The sequence below is a fragment of the Cupressus sempervirens genome, chromosome 10, assembly GCF_028749045.1.
Source record: "Cupressus sempervirens isolate cs-2001-9-10 chromosome 10, ASM2874904v1, whole genome shotgun sequence".
Lineage (NCBI taxonomy): Eukaryota > Viridiplantae > Streptophyta > Pinopsida > Cupressales > Cupressaceae > Cupressus > Cupressus sempervirens.
In genome coordinates this window covers 454,455,449-454,472,092 of record NC_143127.1, presented here as the reverse complement: position 1 = coordinate 454,472,092, position 16,644 = coordinate 454,455,449, and positions in this window count along the sequence as shown.

Genomic DNA, 16,644 nt, shown 5'->3' with positions numbered 1-16,644 from the left:
ACTTTGAAATGTTTTACATTGGGTGAGTAACCATACCATAATTCAAAAGGTGTTGTATTTGTACCTTTCTTGACTTGTACTCGGTTCAGTGTATGAACAGCTACACTTACAACTTCTCTCCAGTATTTTAGAGAAACATTCTTTTCCATCATTAATGTTCTGGCACAGTCAATCACAGATCTGTTTCTTCTCTCATCAATTTCATTCTGTGGGGGAGTTCTAGGAGCTGACGTTTGTCTTTTGATTCCATTGTCATTACAGAATATCTCAAATTCTTTTGATGTAAATTCACCACCTCTATCTGATCTTAGACATTTTAGGCTTTTTCCAGTTTCCTTTTCAATTCTGGCCACATACCACTTAAACATTTGAAAAGCATCAGATTTTTGTTTTAAGAACATAACAGTCATCATCCTGGAATAGTCATCAACAAATAGTATTATGTATTTATCTCCTCTATAGCTTTGTATTTCCATTGGGCCACATAAGTCAGTGTGAACTAACTCAAGTATCTCTTTAGATGCATAGTTCTTGCTTTTGAAACTTGATTTTGTCATCTTTCCTAGCTGACATTGTTTGCACATGATATTATCATGCTTTTTTAGTTTTGGTAGACCTTTAACTTTCTTCATTTTGCTGATGTTGACTAGATTATCAAAATTGACATGACATAATCTTCTATGCCATAACCATTCATCATCAAATTTTGCAAATAGACAAGAAGCATCATCCATATCAAGGTAAAACAAATTACTCTTTGTTTGATCTCCTTTTCCTATTAGTTTACCATCAGTATCATAGATTTTTGCTGTTTTGTTTTCAAATTCCACTTTGCAACCTATATTGCCTAACTATGAGACACTCAGTGAATTGTAGTTTAATCCTTCAACATAGTATGCATTATCACATGAAATCTATTCTGTGAGCTTAATGGAACCTTTTCCTTTGATTTGACATGGAGCATCATTACCAAATCTAACACTATTTCCATCATACTGAGTAAAGTTGACAAACTTACTTTTGTCTCCTGTCATGTGATGTGAGCATCCACTGTCTATGATCCATCTATCATTCTTGTTTATACAAGTCACCAGTGATGTGGCTTCTTCTTCGTCAGATTGGTCCTTCATGGCTACATAAACAACTTTATCATCATTGTCATCAGAATTTTCTTCAACAATATAACACTTCTTACCTTTTTCTTTGTAATCTCTTTTGTCATCATCTATTATGTTCTTGTATTTATTACTTTCCTTGAAATCCTTTTTCTGTGGACATCTTGCAGCAATATGACCTACTTCATTGCAATTGAAACAGATGATAGGCATCTTACCTTTGAATTTTCCTTTGCCCCTATGAAATCTTCTAGCAAGCAATGCTTCCAATTGTTCCACATCTTCCTCATCAGTGCTACTATCACTAGATACATACTTCATTTTTCTTCCTTTCTTTGATTTTACCTCTTCGGCATCTTGCAATGATAACTTTGCCTTAAAATAAAATTCAACATTTTTAGGTTTGTAGTTGTCAAAGTTAGATAACTCAAATGCTGTGAGTCTACCTATTATACCTTCAAAGCTTAGATTATTTACTGGTATACATCTTAGTTCTTGTATTGCTGATACTCTAATAGCATAGATAGGGAGCAGGGTTCTTAAGAACTTACTATTAACAGTATCCTCATCCAGTTGACCATTCAGGCATCTTATTGCACTTACCACTTCCTTTATTCTTGCACCATACTAAGTAGCATTCTCATTTTCCTCCATTTTCATGTCGTCAAACTTTCCTCTGAGACTTTCTCTTTTTGCTCTTTGTACATTCTAATCTCCTCCATAGATGTCTAATAGTGCTTTCCACATTTTGAATGCAGCGTCACATCCTTTGATATCATCAAATTCAGCATAGCTGAGTGTAGATGCAATTTCCAGCATTGTTTGATTGTGTTCTTGTTTGTTTTTCATGTCTTCTGCAGTAGGAGCACCTGTTGGATCTACATGTTCAGTGACAATTGAATTTTGGGCATAATCTCCTATGGATCCAAGATGTAGCTTCATCAAACTTTGTCATGCAACAAATTTGTCTTTGTTGAGCTTGGGAACTCCTCTTTTTGGCATTTTGATCTTTTTTGTTAGTAGTCCCTTTAAACTGAATCAGCAGTTCGGCTCTGATACCCATTGTTAGAATTCTTTAGAATAACTGAGAGGGGGGTGAATTAGTTATTCAAGGTCCAAATGCCCTATTAATACCTTTTTACTACTTTTAATGAATCCATATCCTTTTCATCTGATCAAACTTAAATCAATCATATAAGCAAGTTACAGTAAATCAACATGCAAAGATAAAACACTCAAGATCAATACATGACACAATGATTTACGTGGAAACCCAATTTGAGAAAAACCACCAATAACATGCTACTTGATTTTCACTCTTCTGAAGTGATGCCCTGTTAAAAGCCTGCCCTGTTAAAGGCTTACAACACACTGTTAAATGTGACCTTGTTAGAGGATTTCACCAAACTGTTAGGAATGGGCCTGGTTAAAGGTCTTTAGAACATTCACTTAGAATGTCACCCTTTTAAAAGATTTTTTTAATGGCTGTTAAACCAACCTAAGTCCATAGGATTTAGACTTACAGTTACAATTGCTAGAAAGTAACAATAATGGTCTTTTGATCTGATATAACTTACAACATGCTTTGCAGATTTTAGATCACGCTTTCAGTTCAATCCTTATGCTTGGCTTTAATCTCTTTAGCTCTGATGGCTTGTCTTCCTCTCAAGCTTCGTCTTCTTGAGTCTTCTCACTCATTCTGCCAATGCAATCATCTTTGTGGTCATTTATACAAATAGAATTTCTGCGCTATCTTCTCCTAGTCACATTCTTTAGCATTTCATGCTTTTATGCTTGACCACTATCTCCTTTCCTTCTGTCCCCTCTCGCTCTCTCTCTCCTTTTTTTTTTTTTATTAACTTATGTCTTCTTATATAGAAGTCTGATTTGGCTTTAGCGCTCAATTTTCCCTCTTCAATTTTAGGGTTTCAAAATTGATTAGGTAGGATACAATGTATCTATCCCATATCTTGTTTTCTTGAAACTTTGCCAATTGTATCTTTAAAATGTTCTACATGGTGTTCTGTGCCACCAACTCATCATTCTTATCTTTCTTTTAATTCACGGATTTCTAGATAACAACCTTGTTGGCTTAGATCTGGCGAATCTTTGATTTCCTAAATAATGCAACAACTCGACATTATTGAGTTACTGGTGCTCGGCACCTCTATGTTACTCGACACCTATACTAGCTCGGCACTTGAACTTGCTCGGCACTTGAACTTGCTCGGCACTTGAACTTACTCGGCACTTGATTCTACTCAGCACCACTCGACATCTAAAGTTTACTCGGCATTAACTAGAACTTGCTCGGCTCTTACTAGCTTGCCCGGCTCCTTCTCTCTAATGAACTTAGTTTGAGCTTCACAAAAGACTTAGTTAAAACCTTAAATCTTTGATATGTTTTAGTGTGCCCATTCTTTGTAGTATGTCATCAAATACATTCTTTCATCAATGGCTTAGCTGATCCTTGTACTTCATTCCAACATCATAACTTCAACCTTTCTCTAGGTATTTTAGTTACATCTTATTAATTGCCTCCACCTTGACAATCAACTAATTGATAGTATTTGGATCACTAAAGCAATTTTCATCCCTGCAAGTAGCAAGTTTGACATCAATGACAAAACAATGATTGAGGACATTCTTTACTAGTTCCATATTTTATTCCAGCAATCTCCCTCAACTTTTCTTATAATTATTTCAATCATTTCCAACAGGGATAATTAGAAATGGGTAACATTTTCAAACACTAACAAAATGGCGACTCTACTGGGGACTGTATTGAATTAGATTTAAGACAAACCTTGAGAATTTAAAAGAAGAGATTCAATACAACAGAAGAAGTGCATAAAGGATTTACAGCAGTAGGTTATCTGATGTGTTTTCTAGGTCTCTTACTCAAATATCATGCAACCCAGTAAGTTTTATCCCTGGACAACAATATGCTGTAAAATTGGATGAAAATTGTGTTCTATGACTATCATAAGTCTATCTTCAATCAGTTTAGTTTTAGCAAGTGCTGTTGAAAAATTTTCAGAGTCAAGAAATGATTTATACAGTGTATTTTATTTTCAAGGTGTTATTGATCTGCAAGTATTTCCTACATTGAAGGTCTAGTTCAGATTTGTCAAGTGACTAATTGTGTTTTATTTCTCACAAAGTGTGAGTGGCGACTCTCAAATCTCTGTACCAGTTTGTTCCTAGTTGATTTCATTGCAAAATCTTGAAGGACTTTTAGTTGTATGGGCAGATTTGAAGCTTTTGGTAGTTTCTTGAAAAGGAATTCTAAATTCTTGATAAGTTTTAAAGTGTTGTTTGAAATCTACTATTATAAAGAAATTGAAATGTAAAAAATCAATCACAACAGTGGTTATTTTATTCCTCTTGTAAAGAGGTGGCGAATCTACAAACTTTGATCAGTGGTGTAAAGGATTTTCAGTCTTGCACCTGTGCCAAATCAGCAGATTAAAGCTTAGCATCAGCACTTGAGGTATTTTGATTTTCATGCCTTCTTTTCATGGAAGTCAAGTGTTTAAAACATTGCCTCTATTAAGTGATTTTCAGCACTAGAAAGAAGAGGTAAAAAATTTGTTCTATGATGGAGTCAGATCTCAGATCTAAGATTAGTTTGCCAAATTCTGAGAGTCTAGAAATTGTGAATAATAACATTGCTATGTTGAATACAATGGTCTACAAAAGGATTATCAATCTTATCAGAATTCAAGTAGGAAGTACTCAAGGTCTAAGTGTCGAACAATGTTATTTAAGGCTTAAGTCTTAATTAGTAAGATGCCTTTTCATTGTAGACCTGAGGAATCTTCCCTGCCAAGTGTTTTCCTTGATGTTCTAGTACCTGATTCAATCAATTGGCCAGCACCTATAAGATTACAAAAGTTTTTACAAATTGAAAGATTCATTCAGGAGATGGAAGATGATGATTACAAATTTCATGACATATCTTCTAATGATAATGAGTGTGCTGAAAGCCAAGGTAGCAATGAATACAATGAATCCGTAGAGCAAGATAATATGTCTTTCGATTCTGAAGAGGTGGATTCAAATGATAATAAATCAGGTAATAGCAATCAACATGAAAAAGATGGATATAAAAGAGAAGATAAATTAAGTTACAGTACATATGAAGTTGAAGAAAGTTGTAACAATAGTAGATCCAGTGATTGCCATGATAAGAAAGAATGTTGTAATAATTCTGATTTTCCAAATTGTTACACTAATGATCTTCCTATTGTAAGTTCTTCATGTTATCAAAATGACAATCATAGCCAGGAGAAGATTTGTTAGGCAGTCTTCTTGAGTTCTGATAAAATCTCTATTTTGTTGGCTCGTGAGTTTGAAAAGAACCTAAGTATCTCTAAGGATCTTCATATGTTCTCTCATAATACTTTCTCATTCAGTCAAATCAATTCCCCAAAGTTTGATGTGGAAAAAGAGATAGAATCCAAACAATCTTTGTTAGACTTTGGAGGTGTATATAACAGAACCTCAAATGTTTTTGCACATGAGGATTTGCTGGATGTAGGGAATGTTAATGAAGGAAATTTTAATGCTGTTTCAGATTCTTTTCATGTTGATCTTGCTGAACATTGTTTTAATGTTTCATATTGTGAAGTGGAAAATAGTGAGTGTTGTCAATCCAGTTATAGATTTTCTTCATGTGCTGATAAGTCTTGTAAAGATAAGTTCAAGGTGTATTCTGACTTTTAGTTTGATGAAGAAGATGATAGTGATCAACATAGTTTGGATCAGTACTTTCAGAATGAGTTTTCAATTTTGGTGACTAATTAGTTGTTTGAATGTGAAGAGGTTTCAGCAAAGGATAAATCTGATTCGATGAGTAACATGGTTGCAAGTAGGCAACGATCAGATTTCACATACTCTTCACACCCGGAGGCACAAGGTGAGTTACAAATTGATTCATGTAACTCATTGAACGAAATAGAGTACCAAGCTTTTGTGTTTCCGGTTAAAGGAATCCATGATTCAGTTAGAAGTGATCAGTTTCAGCTTGATATCAGTTGCTATGGTCATGCTTATCCATTTTTTCATAGTGGACAAGATGAACAAAGTATGTCTGATTTTTATTCGCACTATGAAGATGATTATAGTTTTGTTTTACCTATTGAGCTAATTGTGAATAATGATGTGTTGGGTAAGACAAGGAAGAATGAGAGTTTCAGTTTGCCTCAGGGGAATGTGAATGAAAATAAGGTATATGACAGAGTTAAAAAGTTCTGAAACTTTTCGGTGGCCCGGGGCCATCGCTTGTACATAGTAGGAGTAGTTGTTTCCCTGCTTTCAATAAAGCTGTTCGAGAGAGTTTTCTTGTTCAGGTGTGTGGTCTACTTCTGCCACAGATCTGAAATCTTTCCATGCCCACAAGGGGCATGCATCCCCAGATAGAGCCACTGTTAGCGCTCAAAATTGTAGCCCTAATTTTGAGCACCGTTGAAAAAATCATGCCCTAAAGTGCCTTTTATGCATATGCGGTTAGTTGTCAATTTGAGGCCTAGATGGTGTTTAAGTGGCTTAACACCTTCCATTTGACATATGCATGTGATCCACAATGTTATTTTGCCATCCCGAATCATTCTGTAAAGTTCCATTTTGAGCTAGTGTTAAAATTTGCAATTTTGCCCAAAGTGTCAAATAGCGACCAGAGGCCCAGTTTGCATTTGAATATCTTTTACCCAGAAATGTGTCATTACTAGCCACTTTGGGAGTGTTTAATGTCCATAACAAAAAATCTATGATTTATTTTTCAAGTCATTTCAAATTCGTTTGACTAGGTTTCGAACCCCTCAAAGTTGGTCAGTTACTGTTTTGTACATTTGTGTAGTTGTTCACAATTCTGGGAAGCCCTGTTCCACCAATGATATCTTTGACCCAGTTGATCCAAATGAGGAAATTATTTTTGCACTATGTTCTAGGGGTCAGATACTTCATATGTTCAAATTTTTAGGTCATGATGAATCCATTTGGTCAATTTGCTAACATGATTAAAAACCCAGTTTGCATTGTTTTGTTACGGCTAAGGTATCCAGATTGATTCACATCCCTGTTCGGCACGTTATAACTATGATGCTGTAGTCGATGAGCCTAAATGGATTATATCATTGTGTTGTCTCCTAAAAATCCTTGAAGTATGCCAGTTCCCAAGTCATGAAAAATCCATTTGCATACTTTCTTATGTCCGTACATTTGCCAACAATTACTTTTTGACACATTTCTCAGTTAAAATTTCCAAGTGCTTGTTTTCGAAAATTCGCCAAATGTGCCCTGTGATTCGTCATGAGCCCAAAAAATGGAATTATATTCTCTTCATGGCAAAGAACTTATATCCTAGTTTTCAAAACCCCAAGTGATCAATAACCCAGTTTATAATGCCGAACCCGAGCCCAGTTTATGTTTTTTAACATTGTTTGCTTGCAAGGTAATTGACGTATGGATGTTCGAAAATTAAAATCTCTTGACTGAGAATCCATCATGGGTTGAAAATTTGCAGTGTGATAAAGTATGCAGGATTGAACACCCATGCCGATTTTTGTGGCTTGGTAACTTGATTGGATCAAGTTTTAATTACAACCGGCAGGCCTTTAGACACTAATTCACAATTTGTATAATTGATTAAAAGTGAGTTTAAAATAATGAATTGATGATCATTATGCATATGATTCAATCTTATGACAAAGTAAATGGTGGAAATGGTTTCTTAAAAGTAAAATACAAGGAGCATGTGAAGATTCAAGAAAGAGAGAATTTGGAAAGTGTTCCATTAAAGAGGTTTAGAGGATCACAATATGATGCTGATTTGCCGGCAGATTCAAAAGATAGTATTAATCAAGAAATTTCCACATCAATTAAAATCCACAGGCACAATGAAGCTTTTTGTTGTGAGTTTGCACATTGAATTAAGGAAAAGATTGCATAAAGGTTGCTCTCTCCCACATTGTAGTCTCAATTTGAAAGTTGCAGCTGAGAGGTAGTTTTCAACATAGAAGATGTGCTCCATGTCTGAAGAAAATAAAGAGGATAGCAGCAAACATCTACAAAGGAAAAAGCATCCACGTTTTTTAGAAAAATGAACAAATTTGCTGTTGAAACAAAGCTCAAGGAAGCATGTATCCATGTTTTTGAAGCCCATGGCTTCCTCCAGCAACAGTATCACATTTTTTTAGAAGGGGGAGCTCATTTGAAATGACCATGTGCATAAGAAATGACCATTACAATGACAAGTCTGTAGATTCATAGCAAAAACGACCAGCAGGATGGAGCTTCACGTTTGGAATAAGAAACTCATGCCAAAGGAGCTGGAACAACTCACACATATGCAACAAAAGAAAACCCATGCATTTAGCAATCACAGCGAACACAAACAACAAGAACCATTGAGGAACATTATCCCACATTGAGCAGGTGGGAAGTATTTTTAGTCTTTATATGTTTTTGCACTCAAACATATAGTGTCAACAAGACAAAGCATTTTGAAAAGGCAAGGTAGGTGCACGTGGGTCCCAGTCGGCTAGAAGGAAAAAAATAAATTTTGAAAGAAAATGCATGCCCAAATGATGATGTCAGCAGATTATAGGCGGCCAGAAAAGTCAAAAATCTGGCAGGTCGCTATGTCCCTTGCCAGAAAATCTTGGAAAATCCAGCTAGCGACATAGCGAGGTCGCCAGAAAATTCTAAAAATTTGGCAATATTCAAAATGCAACGTGGGTCTCGCCTAGAGACAACAGCCAATCAGAAAGTGACATGTGGCATTGGTCAAACCTGGAGTTGACCCGAAATTAAAGAGGCTAGGAAAAATAAAATGATTTTAAAATTTTCATTTTAAAATTATTTTGCCAAGAAACTAACATGCAGGGTCTTTTAAATTGAAAATTTTATTTCCTAAAGTTTAAACTTTAAAAATTTTTGAAATTATTTTAAATACAGACCTTAACACTCTTAGCAGAGCAGTGTTTTTCAAAATGTGATTCAGGGTGTTTTCAAAAAGAAAAATAGGCACTCCAATATACCGTCGAAATTGGCAAGAGACATACTTTTTGATTCTGAAGTTTGTTTCTGCACAGAATGCCACTAGTTCAAGCTATAATGGGATTTGTCTTAGGTACCTGAATTGCAACTGTATTCAGACCAAGAAGTTTAGATTTGATTTTTGACATGATATTGATTTGAATATGGTTAAAAAATAGTTGAAATGCAGTATGGGTCAAAATTTGAGTAGATTCATTTAGTAAAAACTAAAATTTCACCAGCATTTTAGTGGGTAAATCAGATATTTTGGTGACTCAGCAAGTTTTCATCATTGAGAAACAGACATTTGCAAATCAGTTGCAAAAAATGATGAAACAAAATCAGATCAAGATGGTAGAAGGAATGAGGAAGTTTTTAGTTGCCAGAAGATTGATTTTCAAGTGGACACTAGTTTTCAGTTGCCAGAAGATTGATTTTCAAGTGGACACTTGTCAAGTAAAGATCAGATCCGAGATTTCTTTCTTGTCTATATCTTTCTTTCTCTGATAGTTGGTAAGGGTTCCAGTTCCAGTTTTTTGTAACTGTGAGACCACTGTTGGTAGAGAATTTGCAGTCATTCTGTGAGACCATTCTTTTGGATCCAGAACTGTGATTCCACCTCCATTCTTCAGTAATTTCTCTTATGTGAACAGCAATAGGAAGATAAATACAGATATTTCAGATTTGTTAGGTTGTTTCATGTCTTTCATTCCATGCATATGATTGTATATTTTCAAAGAAATAATGCAAAGAGCAACAGATAATTAAGTTTCAGTTGAAGCTTGTCTCCATTCTCATTGAATTTCAATGTTTTACGATCTCTGAACAAAGAGTTTAGGTCGTAGTTACAGTCCCCTAAGATTGTATGTTGTTTCATTGTTGCTTATAGTTCAAGGAATTGTGTAAATGCTTCATATAAATCAACAGGGTTGCAGATTTATTGAGGAGGATATCAAGTAAGAACGAGATTTTAAACTGAACATAGATGTCTATTTACAAGTTAAATAGATAGATCTATATCTGAAGATACACAGATGTCTCAGATATTCATATGTATGTTTGTGATCCATGAATTTGCCCAATGGACTAGGCACTGATCAGCTACAGGGTCATTACTTTCTCGTTGCTGCATATCTAAGGGTTGTTGAAATCAACATCAAAAATCAAACATTTTCCCCCTTTCATGTTGAAGAGCTATCATAGAATGCCCTCACTCAACTTATGAGGTTCATAGATCTGCATCTAGCTATCGTAGGTCTATGTTATTTCATGAGTTCTTAGGAGAAATAAGGGTTTTATCTACTTTGAATAGAGTCAGTGTATGCTTTGATAACTGGTACCATATAAAGAATCTATAGGTCCACCTGCCTAGGTTTTGCAGAGCCTGAAGAAGAAGAAGGGTCTAGCCTTATAGTTGGCCCTATGTCTAAAATGATATGTTTAAAATGGGAGTTAGCTGCCCCTAGATATGTCATGTTCTCATGGGGATAATTGGAAATGGGTAACATTTTCAAATACCAACATACTTGTGAGTTATTTATGGTACGTACCCCATACTTGCATGTGTATGGTGTGTGTGTGTGTGTGTGTGTGTGTGTGTACATGTTTTATTCAATGTCTGGCATGCCTAATGTGGTTGAGGGAGGGAGTCATAGTCATCTGTGAGTCGGGATCTACATGATGTACCTGTTAGAAAGGGCAGGGTTGTCGTTGCACCAAAAGATCGACCTATTAATGCTCGATGCAACCAATAGTCTTATATAATCACATGAGGCAATTAAGCCATGTCACGAACCATGTTAGGGACACTAGCCCACTACCAACAATCTTGATCCCAATGTCACTCATTGTGGCTTATAAGATTCAAACCTATGACCAATCTCTAATACCAATGTTTAGAAAGGGCAGGGTTGTCATTGCACCAAAAGATCGACCTATTTATTCTTGATACAACCAATAGTCTTATAGAACCACATGAAGTAGTTAAGCCATGTTGTGAACCCTATGAGGGAATTTGGCCCACTACCAATAGTACCACTCCCCACTGTTACATGTTTAGATTAGATATATATGCATATGTACGTGTTCATCTTTTATGTAAGTTGCAGGTGTGAAGCATCGACTTCCCTAAATTGCCAAGATAAGTGTGCTCTATCACAATAACTCAATGGTAAGAATGGGGATATAATATTCAGTTCCAATCCTAGCCAAATCATAATTACATATCCTAAGAAGGAGGATATCTTATTGCTTACCCTTTTAAAACTCGTGAGTTTTTCTTCGTGTGTTGTTTAGTTTTGACTTTGGTTGTTTTTGCTTATGTCACTTTTATATGGGTTTGACTATGTGATTTACTTGATAAATTGTTTAATTATGATGTTTGGATTGATCTTGTGATATTCTTTTTTTTTTTTATTCATGTTAAAATATGTTTTGAGGGGACTCAAAACCTTGTACAAAATCTATCAAGAGATGAGCATTAAGTCCATAGTATCAAATTAGCAAGTAACCATAGGTTTTACAAAGACCTGAAACCTCAACAAATAATACATTAGAAAATCAAAATCCCATAAAAAAAGATACCTAAAAACTACTGGAAACAATAGGGACTAGGAGACATGACCAGGACCAAAGACCAGAAACCAGATGACTAGGAACAAAAAACCAAAAAACCAAAAGGAGAAAGAAAAGCACTAAGGTAGTTCTTTCACAACCTTAGCCAGGTTCTTCCCAAGGCTAGCCACTACTTCAATTGATTCCTTCACAATTAAACTAGGAGTAGCCTCAATTGCTTTCTTCGTGCTCAACACGGTATTCTTACTAGGACCTCCACTTAAAGGGACAACAATAGGGGACACAATTTCCTCTGCACTTCTCTTACCCAGACTAGTAGAAACACAGAGACTAGAAGTCACCATATTCATGTTCTTCTCACTATTTTTGACAAGATGGTGAAGTTTAGCCTCATAATCTAGAAGTTTACCTAGAATGTGTTGGAAACAATTGATTAATTGTGTATTGCCTTTGATGTTACACAAAATGTCATATCATTGCTAGTCAATGTATGTCCAGCTCACTCAGGAGATGAAGATGATTTCCTATGTCTGCCGAGCATTACAAAGTTTGCCTAGTTTAGAAGACAATGTCTACTGAGTTCACTCGATCGTTAAAGGAAAGTTTGCAAAAGTTGAGCATTAACTAAGCTCACTTAGCTAATGAAAAAAAGTTGAATGGAACCAGTGTTAATCGAGCTCACTCAGTTACCAAAGGAACTTTGTGAATATGTAGTGTTAATTGAGTTCACTTGGTTAACATAGGAAAATCAATTTGAGTTAATATCTATCTAGCAGGGTCGGCTAATGAAGGATTTTCTTGTTTTGGTATATTGAGTTCAATTGATTTGTTTGTTATTTCTAGCTGACTGAGAAATGAATATTAATTATTCTACATTGTATTTAAGCCAACTTGATAATGTATAAGATATAAATATAAATTCAAGTTGAGGATTGAATGTGTGGAACATAATAGAAGATTTGATGATGCTTAGAGGAAGTGAATTAGAAGGATAAGCAGAATATCCTTGTTGAGCCAAAAATGCATTTGATTAGGAAGGATCAAGTATACAAGCCAAAATTGAGATCTATAATCAACAATTCAGTTGCATCAGAAATTGGATCATGTTGTTACCTTCTAATCATTGTAGCAGTGATCTAAATCTCTTAACAAAGTTGGCTCAACAACTATTTGTAAATCCTCTAACAAGGTGGCATTTTTAGATTGAATTTTCTAAAGACCTCTAACAAGGCCACTCCTACTAGGGTGATTAAATCCTCTAATAAGGTCACACCTAATAGTGTGTTTTGTAACCTTTAATAGGGTTGGCTCCTAATAGGGCTCACTTTAGAAAAGTGAAAATTAGTAACTAGTTGCAATTGGTGGTTCTTCCCAAATTGGGTTTCCACGTTAAATCTTGGTGTCAATTGTGTTCATGCTATCTATTTTATGTGTATGCAACTAAGTTAAAATAAGATTAATCATAGATAATATCTTAATTTTTTCACAATAAGAATTTGTTGAGTTATTTCAGTGTTTACCAAGTTACAACATTTACTAGTGTAAACCAAGTGCATGTGTGTTTTTACCGAGTTACAATGGAATACAATTTAAACAAAGTTTTGATTTGTATTGACATCTAAGGGATCTAGGATTTATTTTTGTGGTAACTGATTCACCTCTCCTCTCTCAATTTCTCCTCTTATATTTCCAAAAATTAGTATTAGAGCTTCTTGGTGCTTGTAGATAAGGTTTCAAGGACCCAAGCTAAAGATGAGGATGTCTTATAGAAGGGAGATCTCAAAGTTAAACAAAGACAACAACATGGAAAGAACTTATGAAGTTGCATCTGGTAACCATTAGTGATTCAAGTTAGAAATTCTTAAATGCTTCTTACATAGCTCCTACTAGTACAATGTTTGTTGAAGAAATTGCTGAAAAAAAAAATCATAATATCATGATGATTGACATAGCATAAACTTTTAATTATGCTAAATTTGATGAAGTCAAAGGATGTGCTACTACTCATGAAATGTGGACCAAAGTGAAGGATATGTATGGAGGTGATGATAATGTTAAAAGATCCAAGGCAGAAAGCTTGAGAGGTCAATTTGATCAGATGAAAATGAGAGAAGATGAAAACATTGCAAAATATGTTGATAGAATCAATGCCAGTGTTAGTGCTATAAAAGCCTCTAGAGGAACAATTGATGATGTAACAATGGTAAGAAAGGTATTCAAAAATCTTCTTCCTATCTATGCAATCAAAGTATCTACTATTCAAGAAATGAGATGTGATCCAAATAACAAGATAACATTGGATGTTCTAGTTGGAAGGTTGACAACATTTGAACTAGATAACTATGACAATTATATTCCTAGTTCTAGCAATCTTGAGTCTGCATTTGAAGCCAAGGTATCACTCAAGAAGAAAGCCAAAAATTATAAAAGAAAATAATCTGAAAGTGAAGAGGAAGACAGTTCTAATAGTGATCTTGAAGCCATTGAAGCATTACTTGCAAGAAGGTATCCCAAAGGAAAAGGAAAGTAAAAAGGTAAAATTAGTTTAATCTATTTCTTTTGTGAAGAAGTTGGACACATTGTTCCAAGGTGCCCAAACAGAGAAGACAAAGATGAAAAGAAGAACAAAAAGTTCAAAGGCAAGAAAGATTTTAAAAACTTCAAAGACTGCAAGGACAAAGGTAAGAAATCTTGTTTCATAGCTAAAGATTCAGATAATAGTGAAGATGATGAAATGGTGTATATTGCTATAAAAGATGAATATGATGATGAAGGAGATAAAATGACACTTGTCTCTCATGTTAGCAAAATTGATACGTGGATTATTGGTAGTGGCTACTCATATTATGTGACTAGTGATAAAACAAAGTTTGAACACATAGAACATTATGATGGTGGTAGTTTGAGATTTGGAAACAATGAACCTTTTTGCATAAAGTGAAAAGGTTGTATCTCATTAACCAATGGACTTAGATGTGATAATGCTTATTGGGTTGAAAGACTAAAGAATAATCTACTAAGTATGGCACATTTGAATAACATTGGATTCAAGGTAGAATTCATGAATGGGAAAGCCAAACTGCTAGATGGAAAATGAAATCTAGTTGGGTCTGGCAAACAAATAAAAGTTAATCTATTCTACCTAGATCTCAATAAAAGTTCATTTTTTATTGCTTAAGTAGAAGAAAGTTGGTTATGGCACAAAAGATTATGTCATGTAAACTTTGATAATCTAATCAAGAAAAGCAAGAAGAAAAGAGTAAGAGGTATTCCTAGCCTAAGGAAACCTAATATGGGTCTATGCAAAAATTGTCAAATTGGTAAGATGGGAAAGACAAGTTTCAGAAGCAAGGACTATCATTCAGAAGAAGTCATGGAGCTAGTTCATACAGACTTATGTGGACCTATTGGAATAGAGAGTTATAGTGGAGATAAGTATTTTATTTTATTTGTTGATGATTATTCTAGAATTATGACTATAATGTATCTAAAAGAAAAATTTGAAGCTTTTCAAAAATTTAAGTGGTATCTGGCAAGAATAGAGAAGGAAATTGAAAAGATCAAACAGAGGTGGTGAATTCATCTCCAATGAATTTAATGAATTCTGCATTGAAAAAGGAATTAAGAGTCAGCCCCTGGTACACCTCAATAGAATGGTATAGTAGAAAGAAGAAACATATCCATCATGGATTGTGCAAGAACATTAATGATAGAAAAGAATGTTGCAATCAAATAATGGAAGGAATCAATCAATACTGTAGTGCATACCTTGAATAGAGTATAGTTGAAGAAATAATCAAATCAAACTCCTTATGAACTATGGTATGGTTACAAACCTAATGTAAGTTACTTGGAAGTATTTGGTAGAAAATGTTATAACTTGAAGCAATCTAGGAAGGTAAAATTGATGCAAAAGTTGATAAAGGCATATTCCTAGGATACTCCTACAGAAGTAAAGCATACAAATGTTTGAATTTATGCACTCATAAGATCATAGAAAGTGCACATATGAGAATTCATGAGTTTGTAGGAAAGAGTGAAGAAGAAAGAACAAAGAACCTAAGGATTAAAGAAGATTTGTTTACTATAAACCTAATACATTGCAAAATCTATTTGGAAGTTAGGAGGCCTCACCTCCTGAGTCCCCAAAATCTCCAAAAGCTACTGAGTTGCATCCAATGCAACCAGAGTTACAATCTAAAGGACCCAAGTCGCACTCTGAAGCTACCAAGCTGTTGCTAGAGAAAATCAAGTCTAATGGACCGAGTCACAAATAGTGGGACCCAAGCTTAATATAGAAGATCATGAGGAGGCTAGTGGAAGAAAATCTAAATCCAAAGTACCTATGTTAGCAAGATATGTCAGAGGGCACCATGCACCTAATCAGATCATTGGAGACAAGTCATATGAAACAACGACAAGAAACAAATTGAAAGGCACATGTTTGCTTGCTGAATTTGAACCTAAAAATGTTAAAGATGCTTTGGATGATAAAAGTTGGATTGAAGCTATGAATGAAGAAATAGAATATATAGAGAAGAATAAGACTTGGACTCTTGTTCCAAGACCCAAGGATAAAAATGTAATTGGCACAAAATGGGTATTCAAAAATAAGCTAAATGAAGATGGAGAAGTTTCTAGAAACAAAGGAAGGTTAGTTTGTAAAGGTCATTCTCAAGAAGAAGGAATTGATTATGGTGAAACTTTTGCTCCTATTGCAAGATTAGAAGGTGTTAGAACTTTACTAGCATATGCAACACATAGAGGATTTAAAGTTTATCAAATGGATGTAAAATTTGCATTCTTGAACGAAATTCTTAATGAGGAAGTCTACATAGAACAACCTGAAGGTTTTGTAGATCCAAGCAAAAGAGATATGGTCTACAAATTACACAAAGCATTGTATGGTCTCAAG